The 14,854-nt window shown below is 38.3% G+C and overlaps 1 long non-coding RNA gene across 2 annotated transcripts in view; it reads left to right on the top strand.

Moving 5' to 3' along the window:
• Nucleotides 1-12,629, top strand: part of LOC128247093 (uncharacterized) — a 46,016-nt gene extending 33,387 nt beyond the window's left edge. The window contains exons 3-4 of one of the 2 annotated variants that reach the window (XR_008263513.1): nt 11,293-11,343; nt 12,433-12,629. This is a non-coding gene — a long non-coding RNA (uncharacterized LOC128247093). Of the gene's footprint in view, nt 1-11,292; nt 11,349-12,432 lie in introns of both variants that reach the window. The other variant, XR_008263514.1, reaches the window with a different exon arrangement.
• The last annotated feature ends 2,225 nt before the right edge of the window (nt 12,630-14,854 follow it).

Genomic DNA, 14,854 nt, shown 5'->3' with positions numbered 1-14,854 from the left:
AGCAGTTGACTATGATGCTGCTACACCAGTCATTGGGTATGACTCCTTCGTGTATCACCTGGTTCGTAATACGGGTGACTAGGCTGTAGCCAACACTGCCAGATATTTTGAGCATCTCTGCAGTGATTCCTGATGGGCCAGGGGCTTTCCCTTGTCTTCATACTCTTAATTGCTTTATCTACCCTGGTACTATCAACTCGGATAGCTGGTCCCTCTATTGGGTCGACATACGGCAGGCTCTCTTTCTCCCATTCATTGTCTTTATTAAGCAATCTATCGTAGTGGCATCTCCAGACCTCTTTCTTTGCATCCTCATTTAGTGCAAGCGTACCATCATCCATGCGAACACATTTCTCTCCTACAACATAAACAAAGGAAACAGAGTAGAATTTTACAAGTAGTGTTTGTTTCATCCTGTTCTAATATTTGCTATCATACTAAGCAGTGTCTATCCTAAAATGAGTGTAACTGAATAAGTTTACAATACATAGAAGACTGAAATCATAATTGTTACAAACCAGCAATGAGTCATGTCAAAAAATTTGGCTGTAGGCTTAACAGTGTGTCATTTTTTTCAAACATGGCATTTATATTTTGGCTCATTACACTAATTAAATAATTGAATATTGGTGTGTATTTAGACAGTTCCCATAGTTATATAACTTTTGTTAAAAGAAGAAAAGAAAACTATTGAGGAACTATATCGGTAATTTTTTTTCTCTGGAGAAATTCATTGACATTGGTGGCATTTCTTCTGTACTGTTGAGTTATTCTACTACACAGCCAGTTCTGTGTGGTAGAATAATTATAACCTTTCACGGCCCCTCACCACATTTCTCTACCTCTCTTCCTTTCAATGATTCTCTCAGAATCCCTTTCCACCCTAGTCTCTGGCTCCCTTCCTATCTTTTTTCCCTCACACCTGTCCATACTTACTCCTTATAATGATGGATAGCTCTAGACAAATTACTGACTCCCGGCACAGGAAGGTAGTGATGAAAATAATGATGCAGGGCTCTGTTGAGGCTCCACAATTAGAATGGTTACATTATAAATCTGTTAACATGTAGCATCTGGAGAGTAAGTTGGGTGTTGGCAACCAGGGTATCTTTAGCTCCAGCAGTTTATATTAGAACTGAAAATTAGAAATTGTAAAGTTGAGGTACTGGCACATAGGGTCTTTTGACTCTACCCTCCATTTTCCTTAACCATATTGCAAACCCTTTCCTTCTCCCCTATTTTCTACTATACTTCCCCCTCTGCATCTCTTAATTGCTCTCCTTCCTAGGATCATAGTTCACTTTCTCTTCTGTCCTCCCTCAGTTATAGGGGCCACTTTAGACCTTCAGTCTTGCAAGTTTCAAAAGTGATCGTCATCAGTATTGTTGCCATGAAGAAAAAGCACCTAATACACTCTGTAGAAAGGTTGGTGTTTGGAAGGGCATCCAGTCGTAAGAAACCATGCCAAAGTAGCGATTGAGACATGATGCAGTCCTTCCACTCACCAGACTCTGTCAAACTGCCCAACCCATGCCAGCAGAGAAGCTAAACAATTAATGAGGATAGTGATGATGATGATTGTGTTGATGATGATGATAAACATCTTTGTACTTTTAATTGCTGATCCAAAATGAGATGTAACCTTTTCCTATGATTCATATAATATATTTTATTGCATCATTTGCATTATGTCAATTCATCCTGCTCTATCACTTCCTGCCACTTTCCAGTTGCTAGAATAGTTTGCATTTTGTTCCTTTCATAAAAGTGCAAGAGATACTTTATTGCTCAGTGTTAAAGCTTAGGGTGAGAGTTTAACAGGGTTTGAACTTTCAACCTCTATTTGGACAACAAATAAATAATTGCCTCTGTTCCTCTCCTTCTCCAGAAAAAAAAATAGAGAGCTTTGTACTAGTAGGAGAAGAGAAAATGGTATGACATGTAATGATACAGTAAAAGAGAAATTACTGCATGGCACCTTGGGCGAGTGTCTTCTACTATAGCCTTGGGCTGACCAAACAAAGCCTTGTGAGTGGATTTGGTAGACGGAAACTGAAAGAAGCCCGTCGTATATATATATATATATATATATATATATATATGTGTGTGTGTGTGTGTGTGTGTGTGTGTGTTTGTGTGTCTGTGTTTGTCCCCCCTAGCATTGCTTGACAACCGATGCTGATGTGTTTATGTCCCTGTAACTTAGCGGTTCGGCAAAAGAGACCGATAGAATAAGTACTAGGCTTCCAAAAAATAAGTCCTAGAGTCGATTTGCTCGACTAAAGGCGGTGCTCCAGCATGGCCACAGTCAAATGACTGAAACAAGTAAAAGAGTAAAAGAATAAAAGAGTATATATTCAGTAATAATGAAGGTTAGAAATTTTCAAAAGAGTTGATTACATTGATCCCACCCACTACTTTATTTTATTTTATTTACAGCAGAGGAATGAAAGGTCAAGTTGACCCCTGTGGAATTTGGACTCAATGTAAATAGGCAGGACAAATAATACCATAGGGCAATTTTTCCACCATTGTAACGATACTATCAATCCACTACATTTTTATAGTAATAATAATAATAATCCTTTCTACAGGAAGCACAAGGCCTCAGATATGTGGGGAGGAGACTAGTCAATTACATTGACCCAGTGTTTCACTGGTACTTAATTTATCGACCCCAAAAGGATGAAAGACAAAGTGACCTTGGCGGAACTTGAATTCAGAATGTAGTAATGGGCAAAATATTGCTAAGCATTTTGTCCAGTGTGTTAATACTTCTGCCAGCTCGCCATCTTAATGATAATAATAATCCTTTCTACTAAAGGCACAAGGCTGAAATTTGTGGGGAAGGGGAGTAGTCAATTACATCGACCCCAGTGTTTTCACTGGTACTTAATTTATTGACCCTGAAAGGATGAAAGGTTAAGTCAACCTCAGCAAAATTTGAACTCAGAATGTAAAGATGGATGTTTAATAATAATAATAATAATAATAATAATAATAATAATAATAATAATAATAATAATAATAATAGCAGTATTTTGCCCATCGCTACATTCTGAGTTCAAATTTTGCCTACCATAAAAATATCTGTTGTTTTACAAATAATTTTGAGTATATATGTTACACGCACTATCTCAAATAAATTTGTAGTTACTACAGGTTGGAGTAGGATGTATTGAAGTGCTGTATATTAGAATTAACAGCTGGAGTATTTCAAGGGACTGTGACAAGAAAAACAAATTTTAGAGAATGTGAAGAATGCAGGGTTGCCAAGAAAGGTTATCAGAGAGCAGAGATTGGCAGATTTATGCAGGATGTGAAACAATTTGTTCTTGTTGTTGTTACTATTTAGTCACAGGTCAACCCTGATAAAGCAGACCTATGAACCTATCTTTTTGTTATATCTCTACAACAACAGTGTTGAAAGGATCTCTCACTGTTTCTAAGATAGTGTGGTGTTATATGAGGGAGGTTTGGCTGTTATTTCTAACAAATCAGACAACCACATAGAAGCTCTGTTTTTATGGTTGGAAAGATAGCTTGGGTATTTATACAGGCAATGGGCAGGCAGAATTGTTGGAACATTGAACAAAAATGTCTTGTGATTTTTTTTTTTCAGCTCTTTTTGTTCTGAGCTCAAATCCCGCTGAGGTCAGCTTCACCTTTTAGATTTGAGAGACAGTTTGAGTAGGCAGAATGGTTAGAGCATTTGTCAAAAATGCCTTGCTGTATTTTTGATTTTTTTTTTGTTGTCTTTTTGCTGTTTTGTTCTTAGTTCAAATCCTTCCCAGATCAACTTTGCCTTTTACCTTCCAAATTTGAAGTCTCATGCCTATGTCATCATCATCATCATCATCATCATCATCATCAAACATCCAGTTTCCATGCTGGCATGGGTGGAACATTTGACAGTAGCAGGAAAGGCAAGGAGCCACACCAAGTTCCATAGTCTGTTTAGGTTTGGTTTCTACAGCTGGATGCTCTTCCTAATGCCAACCACTTTACAAAGTGTACTGGGTGCTTTTTAAGAAATCATTAATTATAAATAAATTGGAAGTAGCAGGAAACTGTATAAAATTGCCAGAAGGGATACTAAGAGACAAGTATATCTAACGAAGGGAGAAGCAGAAAAGAAGTTTGCCTATGGTCAGCGATGTGAGGACCAAATAAGTGAAGTGTTTTGGATTGCAAGACAGTGTGTGAGAGAAAACCCCCCCCAGCTCATCAGGTATCACCACTGAGATGCTTAAAATATCTGGCAGTGTAGGTTATAGTCCAATCGCCTGTATTGTAAATCAGGTGGTTCATGAAAGAGTCATGCCAATGACTGATGTAGCAGTGCCATAGTCAGCTGCTTCAAAGGTAAAAGTGATGCCTTAGATAGAAATAATTACAGAAGTATCAAATTGCTGGATAAGGTAATGAAAGTTACAGTAAGAGTCATAGCCCAACTAATTAGGAAGAGAGTTAGTCTAGATGAGATGCAGTTTAGTTTTGTGCCTGGGAGAAGCACCACTGATGCTATATTTCTGGTAAGGCAGCTGCAGGAGTAATTCCTAACCAAAGATAAACCTCTGTACTTGGTCTTTGTTGACTTGGAGAAAGCCTTTGACAGGGTCCCCTGATCCCTTATCTGGTGGTCGATGCAGAAACTAAGGATAGACAAGTGGTTGGTGAAAGCTGTACAAGCTATGTACAGGGATGTTGTCAGTAAGGTGAGGGTTGGCAATGAGTACAGGGAAGAATTCAGGGTACAAGTAGGGGTTCACCAACGATTAGTACTCAGCCCTCTCTTGTCCTCCAGGCAATAACAGAGGAATTCAAGAGAGGCTGCCCCTGGGAGCTCCTCTATGCTAATGACCTTACTCTTATAGTTGAATCACTACCTGAACTAGAGAATTTCCAAGTATGGAAGCAAGGTCTAGAATCAAAGAGCCTTAGAGTTAACCTAGCAAAAACTAAAGTCTTAGAAAGTAGGAAGGCAGACAAATCTCTAATCCCTTCAGGTAGATGGCCCTGCTCAATCTGTAGAAAAGATGTAGGTAGAAACTCCATAAGATGCACCCGGTGTAAGCTTTGGACAGATAAAAGGTGTAGCAATATTAGAGGAAGGTTAACAGGGAAACTAGCTTTTGTATGTGAAAGATGCACAGGTACAATAAATGCTGAAAATGTGCAGAAAATAGACTCCATCAACTGCCAGTGGGGCAAGCTAGAGGTAGTAGTTAGTTTCAATTATCTAGGTAACCAAGTTAGTCGTAGAGGTGGATGCTCCGAGAACATAACTGTGTGAATAAGATTAGGCTGGGCAAAGTTCAGAGCTCCTACCTCTGCTAGCAACAAAAGGCATTTCTCTCAGAGTGAAAGATAGATTGTTTGATGCCTGTGTGCAAACAGCTATGCAGACTGGCAGTGAAACATGGGTTGTGACAGCTGAGAATATGTGTGGGTATGAAAGAAATGAAGCCGGTATGCTTTGTTGGATGTACAATGTCAGTGTGCATGTTCGACTGAGTGTAAGTATGTTGAGAGAAAAGTTAGGCATAAGAGATATCAGATGTGGTGTGCAAGAGAGACGACTGTGCTGGTATGGTCATGTGATGCATATGGATGAGGACAGCTGTGTAAAGAAGTGCTGAACTGTGGGAGGAACCTGTGGTAGAGGTAGACATGGGAGGAGATGGTGAAGCATGATCTTCAAACTTTGGGCCTCACAGAGGCAATGATTAGTGACCAAGACCTTTGGTGATGTGCTGTGCTTGAGAGGACTTATCAAGCCAAGTGCACCCGTACTGGTGGCATGTAATGAAAACTTTTGAGCGGTGGGCCTCATGGAGCAAAGTGGCTGAGTTCCTTTCGAGTGTTGGGTCTCACAGAGGCAATGACTAAGACTTTTGGCATTATGTTGTGCTTGAGAAGACCCATCAAACTGAGCAAAATCGCAGTCATGGGAGATACTGGTGTCACACAAATTATCACTCATGCTGATGGCATGTAAAAGCACCCTGGTGTCATGCAAATGGCACCTGTGCCAGTGGCATATAAAAGCACCCATTACACTCTTGGAGTGGTTGGTGTTAGGAAGGGCATCCAGCCATAGAAAATCATGCCAAACCAGACTGGAGTCTTGTGCAGCCTTCCAACGTGCCAGCCCAGTCAAACCGTCCAACCCATGCCAGCATGGAAAGCGGATGTTAAATGATGATGATGATCATGATCATGATGATCATGATGAAATTCTAGTATAGCTGTTGTGGGTTTGCTTTCTCGTAACATGTACTTTCAGGATTCTTGAGCTGTCAACCGAAGCAAAATTATTTCATTAAAATCATTGTTATCGAAGTATGTGTGGTTACAAGGGCAAGGGAGGAAGTCATTAAAGCAGAGAAGTCAATTTTGGAAAAGATAACAGAAGCCTTAGGTGCATTTGAGTTCAGTATGTGAGAACTTGACAGTGTCCCCAACACCATTAACTGTGACCTGACAGACAGGTTGCTTTCATAGTAGGAGATTCAATTATATTGATGCCTTTTAAAAGATTCTCAGTTTGAAGTATTTACTGATTAAAAAACAAAAATCTCCTAGTTTGCCAATCTGAAGTTATTTTCTCACCCTTAATAACACTGTCTTATATAAATTCTATGACACTCACACTTTTCTCATACATCGTTGGCCTCTGGAGAACCAACAATTTCATCATCATCATCATCATCATCATTTAATGTCTGCTTTACATGCTGGCACAGGTTGAATGTTTTGACAGGATCCAGCAAGCTGCAGGGTTGTGTTAAACTCTGGTGTCCTCTTTGGCATGGTTTCTACAAACAGCTTCCTAATGCCAACCACTTTACAGTGAATACTGGATGCTTCCTTATATACAAATTTTCAAGCATAAGAGACTAACAGCATCTGCCTTGAGCTTATAGGCTGGAACTTAACTGGATTTTCTGTGGAGGCGCAATGGCCCAGTGGTTAGGGCAGCGGACTCGCGGTCATAGGATCGCGGTTTCGATTCCCAGACCGGGCATTGTGAGTGTTTATTGAGCGAAAACACCTAAAGCTCCACGAAGCTCTGGCAGGGGATTGTGGTGAACCCTGCTGTACTCTTTCACCACAACTTTCTCTCACTCTTGCTTCCTGTTTCTGTTATGCCTGTAATTCAAAGGGTCAGCCTTGTCACACTGTGTCACGCTGAATATCCCCGAGAACTACGTTAAGGGTACACGTGTCTGTGGAGTGCTCAGCCACTTGCACGTTAATTTCACGAGCAGGCTGTTCCGTTGATCGGTTCAACTGGAACCCTCGACATCGTAAGCGACGGAATGCCAAAAAAAAATGCCAACAACTGGATTTTCAAGTCATATAGGCAGAGAATAAAAAGACCCCCCACTCAATGGTACACAAATCTATTGCACTGTAAAGCCTAATGTATCATTGATACTCATTTTTAGCTGTACTGGAGCAATGTGGAATGAAGTGCCTTGCTCAAGGACATGTGTTACCTAGTTTGAGAATCAAACCAGAGACCTAATAATTGTGAGCCCAACACGCCTAAATACTGAGTTACATACCTTCACAAAAGACTCGTAGTATATGACAAAAGAATAGATATCATAGAATCAATATGAAACAATGTCATTAAGGAGAGAAAGTAACTTCATGGCAAACATTAAGGATTGTTTTTTTAACTGTTTCCACAACTTTTTGGATTACAGAAGGGGAGAGCAATATTTGCATACATGTATACATGTATGCATACGTATATACATACATCATCAGCATCATTGTTTAACATCCATTTTCCATGGAAAATGGGTTGGATAATTGGGCTGGCATGGGTTGGATAATTTGACAGGAGCTGGCCAGCTGGGGAGCTGTCCAGACTCCAGTTGTCTGCTATGGCATGGTTTCTATGGCTAGATGCCCTTCCTAATGCCAACCACTTTACGGAGTGTGTCAGGTGCTTTTTACATGCCATTGGCATGGGTGCATTTACACAGCACTGGTACAAGTGGATTTTATGGGGCACCAGCACCTGTGAAGGACAAGCTTGCATGCACGGATGGTAGAGATTTTACTTGGTTTGGTGTGTCTTCTCAAATACAGCAAATTGCAACATGTGGCTAATGCCAGCACCACCTGTCTGGCTCCCCGTGCCGGTGACATGTAAAAAGCACCATCCAAACACGGTTGATGCCAGCCCCTGCACCCCGACTGGACCCTGTGCTGGTGGCATGTGAAAAGCACCATCCGAACGTGGCCAATGCCAGTGCAGCCTTGACTGACTCCTGTGCCGGTGGCATATAAAAGCACCATCCAAACGTGGTCAATGCCAGCCCCCTCTGGCTCTCGTGGTGGTGGCACGTAAAAGCACCATCCAAACGTAGTTGATGCCAGCCCCCTCTGACCCCTGTGCCGGTGGCACGTTAAAAGCACCCACTACACTCTCAGAGTGGTTGGCATTAGAAAGGGCATCAAGCTGTAGAAAACACTGCCAGATTAGATTGGAGCCTGGTGCAGCCTCCTGACTTCCCAGACCCCCAGTCGAACCGTCCAAACCATGCCAGCATGGAAAACGGATGTTAAACGCTGATGATGTTGAGGAGGAAGATATATACATATATATATATATATATATATATATATTTATATATGGACTCGCTTGTATATACATATATACACATATGTATATACACTTGCTTGGTAGTCTTGGCTTGTGAAAGCACATGGCTTAGTGGTTAGTGTATTTGTCTCATGATCATAAGGTCTCAGTTCAATTCTGTGCAGTGTATTGCATCCTTGAGTGAGACACTTTGTTTCATGTTGCTCCACTCCACTCAGATGGCAAAATTGAGTTTTACCTGCAGTTCAATGGGCTAGCCTTGCCATATTTAGTGTGTCACACTGAATCTCCCTAAGAATTGCATTAAGAGTACATGTATCTGTGTTGTACTCAGCCACTTGCATGTTAATTTCACAAGCAGGCTGTTCCATTGATCAAATCAATTGGAACATTGGCTATTATAACCAACAGAGTGCATGAGCCAGTTTTGGCTGGTTGGAGAGAAAGCCTATTATCTTTATAGTTTGTTATGTAAAAGAAAATTTGCTCCCACTGGAAAAGGTTATAGAACATTTCTCTTTGAATATGATTGCAGCATACACAAATGTGGACAAGAAGCAGGTTATAGATTAGCATGCTAAACTTGAACGATAAAGCATTATAGATACATAGAATGAATGAATGAATAAATAAATAAATAAATAAATAAGCAATCAAATGACTACAAAAATATTTGGTCGTAGTATAAATTTAATCTTTTGAAGAAATTTAAAATATCACCATTCTTGATTAAATAGCTAACTTTGTCTTGTTAATATCTGCTTTTCAAAAATTTTGCTTCAAGCAAATGAACATGCTTAGGAAGTAACTGTTTTGTTTGTACTTTTTATTTTCAAGTCATGCTTTGACGGCTGAAATATCTCCCTTGAGTCTATAGCTCTAAACATTTCTGATATTTGGTGAAACATGGAATCTTTAACATAAATCAATAAATGGAATCTGCACTCCTAAAACTTTAAAACGTCTGCTAATGTTATCCCCAACCTTACCGCCGTGCTTTTATTCATTTTTTTTTTCTTGGCCTGCCATTCATAGTATCCAACTTCTGAAGGTGGTTAAGTCAACTTTTATGATATGGTATAATATTAAATATCAGAAAACAGCTTATTTTCTTATAAAGAAATTATCTTGGGAATATTTTTTTAACGAAAATGGGTTTGCCTTATTTAGTTTTCATGTTCGTAAGCGTTAAATCTAAATTTCACCCCATAAACAATCATTGTTTATATACTTGAAGTCAGTTTTAGTAGAGCAGGTTTGAATAAATCATTAGAACTGTGTCAGTGACCAGGTCGCAGTTGGTGCAATGAAAATTTTAAGACCAAATAATAAATGTTTAAGTGAAGTTAACAGTTTTTGTGTTTTTAAATGGCTAATATGTGTGTTCCATGCTGCAATTGTTGATCAAAGAATTACAGTTTAACTCTGTGTGTGTGTGTGTGAATGTGATCAGTGTTAATTTTATTGACATTGAAAAGAATCAACTATTTTTTGTTCATGGGGTACATTTGAGTAAGGCAGTGAATAATTTGAAACATTGGCTTCAAATTTTGGCACAAGGCCAAATATTTTGTGGGATGGGTAAGCCATTTATATTGATCCCCAGTTTTCAACTGGTACTTATTTTATCAATTCTAAAAGGATAAAAGGCAAAGTCAACCTCAGTGGCATGTAAGGATGGATGAAAATGGCATGTAAGGATGGATGAAAATGGCATGAAACGTTTACCCAGAGTGCTAATGATTCTCCCAGCTTGCTGTCTTAATAATTTGAAATATTAAAAACATATATCATGTTTAGAAATAATACATTTCTAAATCTCTCAGAGAGATTTATGCAGTAGTGATACGACGAAGTAGTTGTATGCTGTCAACTTAATGTGACAGTCCCCTGAAGGGAAAAATACTACTGTTGGTTAGAACTAGGAAGCTGCACCACTTCATGTCAGCCTTGACACATTTCCTGTGTCCTTATGTTTACAAGGGGGAGACAAGCACCTCCACTCAGCTAAGCCTGCATCCAGAGACATGTTTCTGAGTCTTTGCTCATCATCAGTCTCAGAAACATGTCTCTGGATGCAGGCTTAGCTGGGTGGAGGTGCTTGTCTCCCCCTTGTAAACATAAGGACACAGGAAATGTGTCAAGGCTGACAGGAAGTGGTGCAGCTTCCTAGTTCTAACCAACAGTAGTATTATTCCCTTCAGGGAACTGTCATATTAAGTTGACAGCTTACAACTACTTCATCATATCATATTATTTTATCAGTTTCATCAAAGTATTTCAGAGACTTTATTTTAATTTAATTTTATCATTGTTCAATCAGTTGCATCATATCAAAAATTTCCTGAAACTGAATAAAAATAGTAGAGATAAATAATTTATCAATTACTGTTCCACTTAATACATGATATGTATGGGCCTAAACAACCTGTAATATTCATCCTCAGCAGGATTTGAACTCAGAACTTAGAGAGTTGTAAGGTATGATGCTAAACAATTTGTCTGTCATATTAATAGTTTCGGCAGTTTGCTGTCTTTATTTAGTATTTGCTGACAATATAACATATCAAACTTCTGTTCTAGTTTTTATTTTCATAGCTTCTTCACTGCCTCTATCAATGAATTTATATATTTTCATTTACTGTTTCCTTTACATGTTATACAAGGGGGTGTTGAAAAGTTCCTGGTATTGGGTAAAAGAAAATACAGGAGGATCAGTTAAGTATGATTTTTTTTTTCAGCAAATTTCCCTCTCAGATTCACACACATTTATGGTCCTTCAGTTTTTCTAAGCCCTGTAAAAGAACTCGGAAGTTTGGGCCACCAGCAAAGCCTTTTGTGATACCCTTAAAGCTAGGAATTTTTCAGTATAATCCCTTAAGATTTACTAGATATGAAATACTAGAGCTATAATCTTTTAAGGCTTTCTAGTCATGAAATATTAGAGCTATTTTTCAAAGAAAAGTAGCTCTTTGAAATATATCAGTTTACCATAGGATATGTGAAAGTATGTGATCCAGTTATTGGGCCTGTTATTATTAGATCATGGGTTCAATTTCCAGTCAGGATCACATTGTGTCCTTTATGTTGCTTCAATACCAGACTAAATGACAATAAGTCCTGGGATTGATTTGTTTGACTAAACCCTTGAAGGTGGTACCCCATTTAGACCACAGTCTAATGACTGAAACATGCATACATGCACGCGTATGCGCACACATGCATGCACACACACACACACACACAATGTGCTTCTTTCAATTTCTTCTTTCTTTACTGCTCACAAGGGGCTAAAGATAGAGGGGACAAAGAAAGACAGACAAAGGGATAAAGTTGATTACATCAACCCCAGTGCGTAACTGGTACTTAATTTATCGCCCCCGAAAGGATGAAAGGCAAAGTCGACCTTGGCGGAATTTGAACTCAGGATGTAAAAGCAGACGAAATACCGCTAAGCATTTTGGCCGGTGTGCTAACATTTCTGCCAGCTCACCGCCTTTCAATTTCTTTCAATTTCTGTCTACGAAATCTACTTACGAAGCTTTGCTTAGCTTGGAGCTATAGTAGAAGATACTCGCCTAAGATGCCACACTGTAAGATTGATCTGAAAACCACATGGAAACTGACTTCCTCGACTACACACCCATGCCTGCATCTCATTCATGATATAAATTTACATTCTTTATATGAGCACTGAAATAATTGCTTTACACATTTTACACAATAATTTTTGAAAAGCATGCAATTTTAAAGGAACTTGAGGAAAGAAAATTAATTCAGTTACTTTTTTTTCTTTTTTTTTTCAGTTTGATATTTCAAATTGATAAAACAGATATGGCTTACAAACAGAAAATGGAGAAAAGCTAAAGTTTGCTATTTCAACTTGAATGAAAATCCTTAAGACACAGAAAATAAGATTTCATTATGTTATCACACAACACTTTATTTGAAAAGTAAAGTAGAGGCAATACAGCTTGTCCTGATTACTACCCTAATATATTAATTACTTTATCAAACAATTAAGGAATAAAAAATATATCTAATGAATCTATCAAGATTTTGTCATATATTCTGTTGTTTCTTGTAAATTATAAATATTTCATATTGATTCCTTTGAAACCAGCCCACCCACGACCACCCCTAATGTACAAACTACATGCTTTAATGTGATCTAAATTAAAATCTTCCATAAAGATTTCATGTAAATCTATGTTTCACACACCAATTTAATAATGAGAAAGTTATTTTAATAAATTCTTCATTAATTCCAAAATTAATTAGAACAAAGACAATTTTAGTTATTAGCAACAGAAGCAGTCTTTGTAATGATTGGTAATTAACACATTCAACCTAACCTGGATGTGTTGTTTATAATACTTTAGACTGCAGTAAATGTCCCAAGAAATCATCTCATGTAGGCAACAAATGCTAAAAAGTACAGATTAATATTGGTTGATGATATTATATCAAAGATTGGTGTATGGCATTGATGTATGTGATACAGGGCCAAATTTAGACCCATAGAGGCCCCAAGCACTTAAAAGATTTTGGTGCCCCTCCCCATCTTAGAAGTAATTCAAAATATAAACAATAATAAACCATAACATAAATTTTTATTTTTCAAAATGAAACAAAACTAACAGTAAGATGGAAAATAATGTTTACTTTTGTTTACTTCCATTATATTTACATTTGAAAAAATTTCTCTTACTTTTTGTAATTGCAAAGTCTTTGATTAGATCCTCACAACTTTGATTAGATTCACTCACCAACAAGCTTGAACAATTGGCTCAAGTGCAAGTTTTACACATGTTGCCTCATCTCCTCTGCTTTTCTGAACAAGAGAGCTACATTCCCCTCTCTATCCTGAATATTCCACAGGCTCAAATGTAAAGAGGCTGAGAGGATGTCTATCTCTGCTTGTGTCTATAAAGACACTTAAAACAATTTATGAAAGCATGTTACCAAGCCATACTTGCTCATGAGTGGTGGCTGGCTGTACTACACAACTTTTTTTTTAATTACTCTTTCTTTTTTTTTTTTTACTCTTTTACTTGTTTCATTCATTTGACTGCGGCCATGCTGGAGCACCGCCTTTAGTCGAGCAAATCGACCCTAGGACTTATTCTTTGTAAGCCTAGTACTTATTCTATTGGTCTCTTTTGCTGAACTGCTAAGTTACAGGGATGTAAACACACCAGCATCAGTTGTCAAGTGATGTTGAGGGGGTGGTGACAAACACAGACACACACACACACACACACATATATATATATATTTATATATACATATATACGATGGGCTTCTTTCAGTTTTCGTCTACCAGATCCACTCACAAGGCTTTGGTTGGCCCGAAGCTATAGTAGAAGACACTTGCTCAAGGTGCCACGCAGTGGGACTGAACCCAGAACCATGTGGTTGGTAAGCAAGCTACTTACCACACAGCCACTCCTGCGCCTTATTAACACCAATTGTGAAATTCATTTTCAAGGTTATCCCAGTAATGATGTCAAAAATAGAATTGATAATTTCAGCAAATCACATTCTTCAATAAACTTGACATATATGATTGAAAAATACTTTCAAACATGGTATCTCTCAATAAAAGATAGAGTGATATGCAAATCTGCTTTCTGCTGCTGTTAAGGGCAATGAAATTTTGAGCAACTATATCTGATTTCTGCAGTAACAGATTTAACCATGGCAATTTGGTACACCCACTTTTTGATACTCAGTCCCCCACCATCAGTAAGAAACAAATGTTGCATAAAGCCAATGTAAGCAATAATTACTTAACTCATAATTTCTCACTCAAAAATGTTTGTTGTGTATTTTTGATTCCTAATGGAAAACTTTATAAACTTTGATTGCTTTCTTCAGAAAGGCAAAAATATCCCAATGCAAGAAGAAGTGAAATTCAGGATAGGAGGTGAAGACATACCAACGGTGAAAGAACTACCAGTAAAGAGTCTCGGCAGATGGTATAGAGATTTATTAAATGATGAGAAGCAAGGGAAAGAGACACACGAGTTAGTAGAACAAGGATTGAAGGCAATTGACAGAACAACACTGCCGGGAAAATTCAAATGTTGGATACTGCAATTTGGACTGTACCCAAGGATAATGTGGCCATTGCAAATGTATGAAATAGCCTTGAGTAGAGTAGAAAGGATAGAACAAAGATGCAGTGTGTTTATCAGGAAATGGCTTGGTCTGCCGAAACCACTC

The sequence above is a fragment of the Octopus bimaculoides genome, chromosome 2 (genome assembly GCF_001194135.2).
Source record: "Octopus bimaculoides isolate UCB-OBI-ISO-001 chromosome 2, ASM119413v2, whole genome shotgun sequence".
NCBI lineage: Eukaryota > Metazoa > Mollusca > Cephalopoda > Octopoda > Octopodidae > Octopus > Octopus bimaculoides.
The sequence above is the reverse complement of the archived record's forward strand: the minus strand, read 5'-3'. Positions and strand labels throughout refer to the sequence as shown.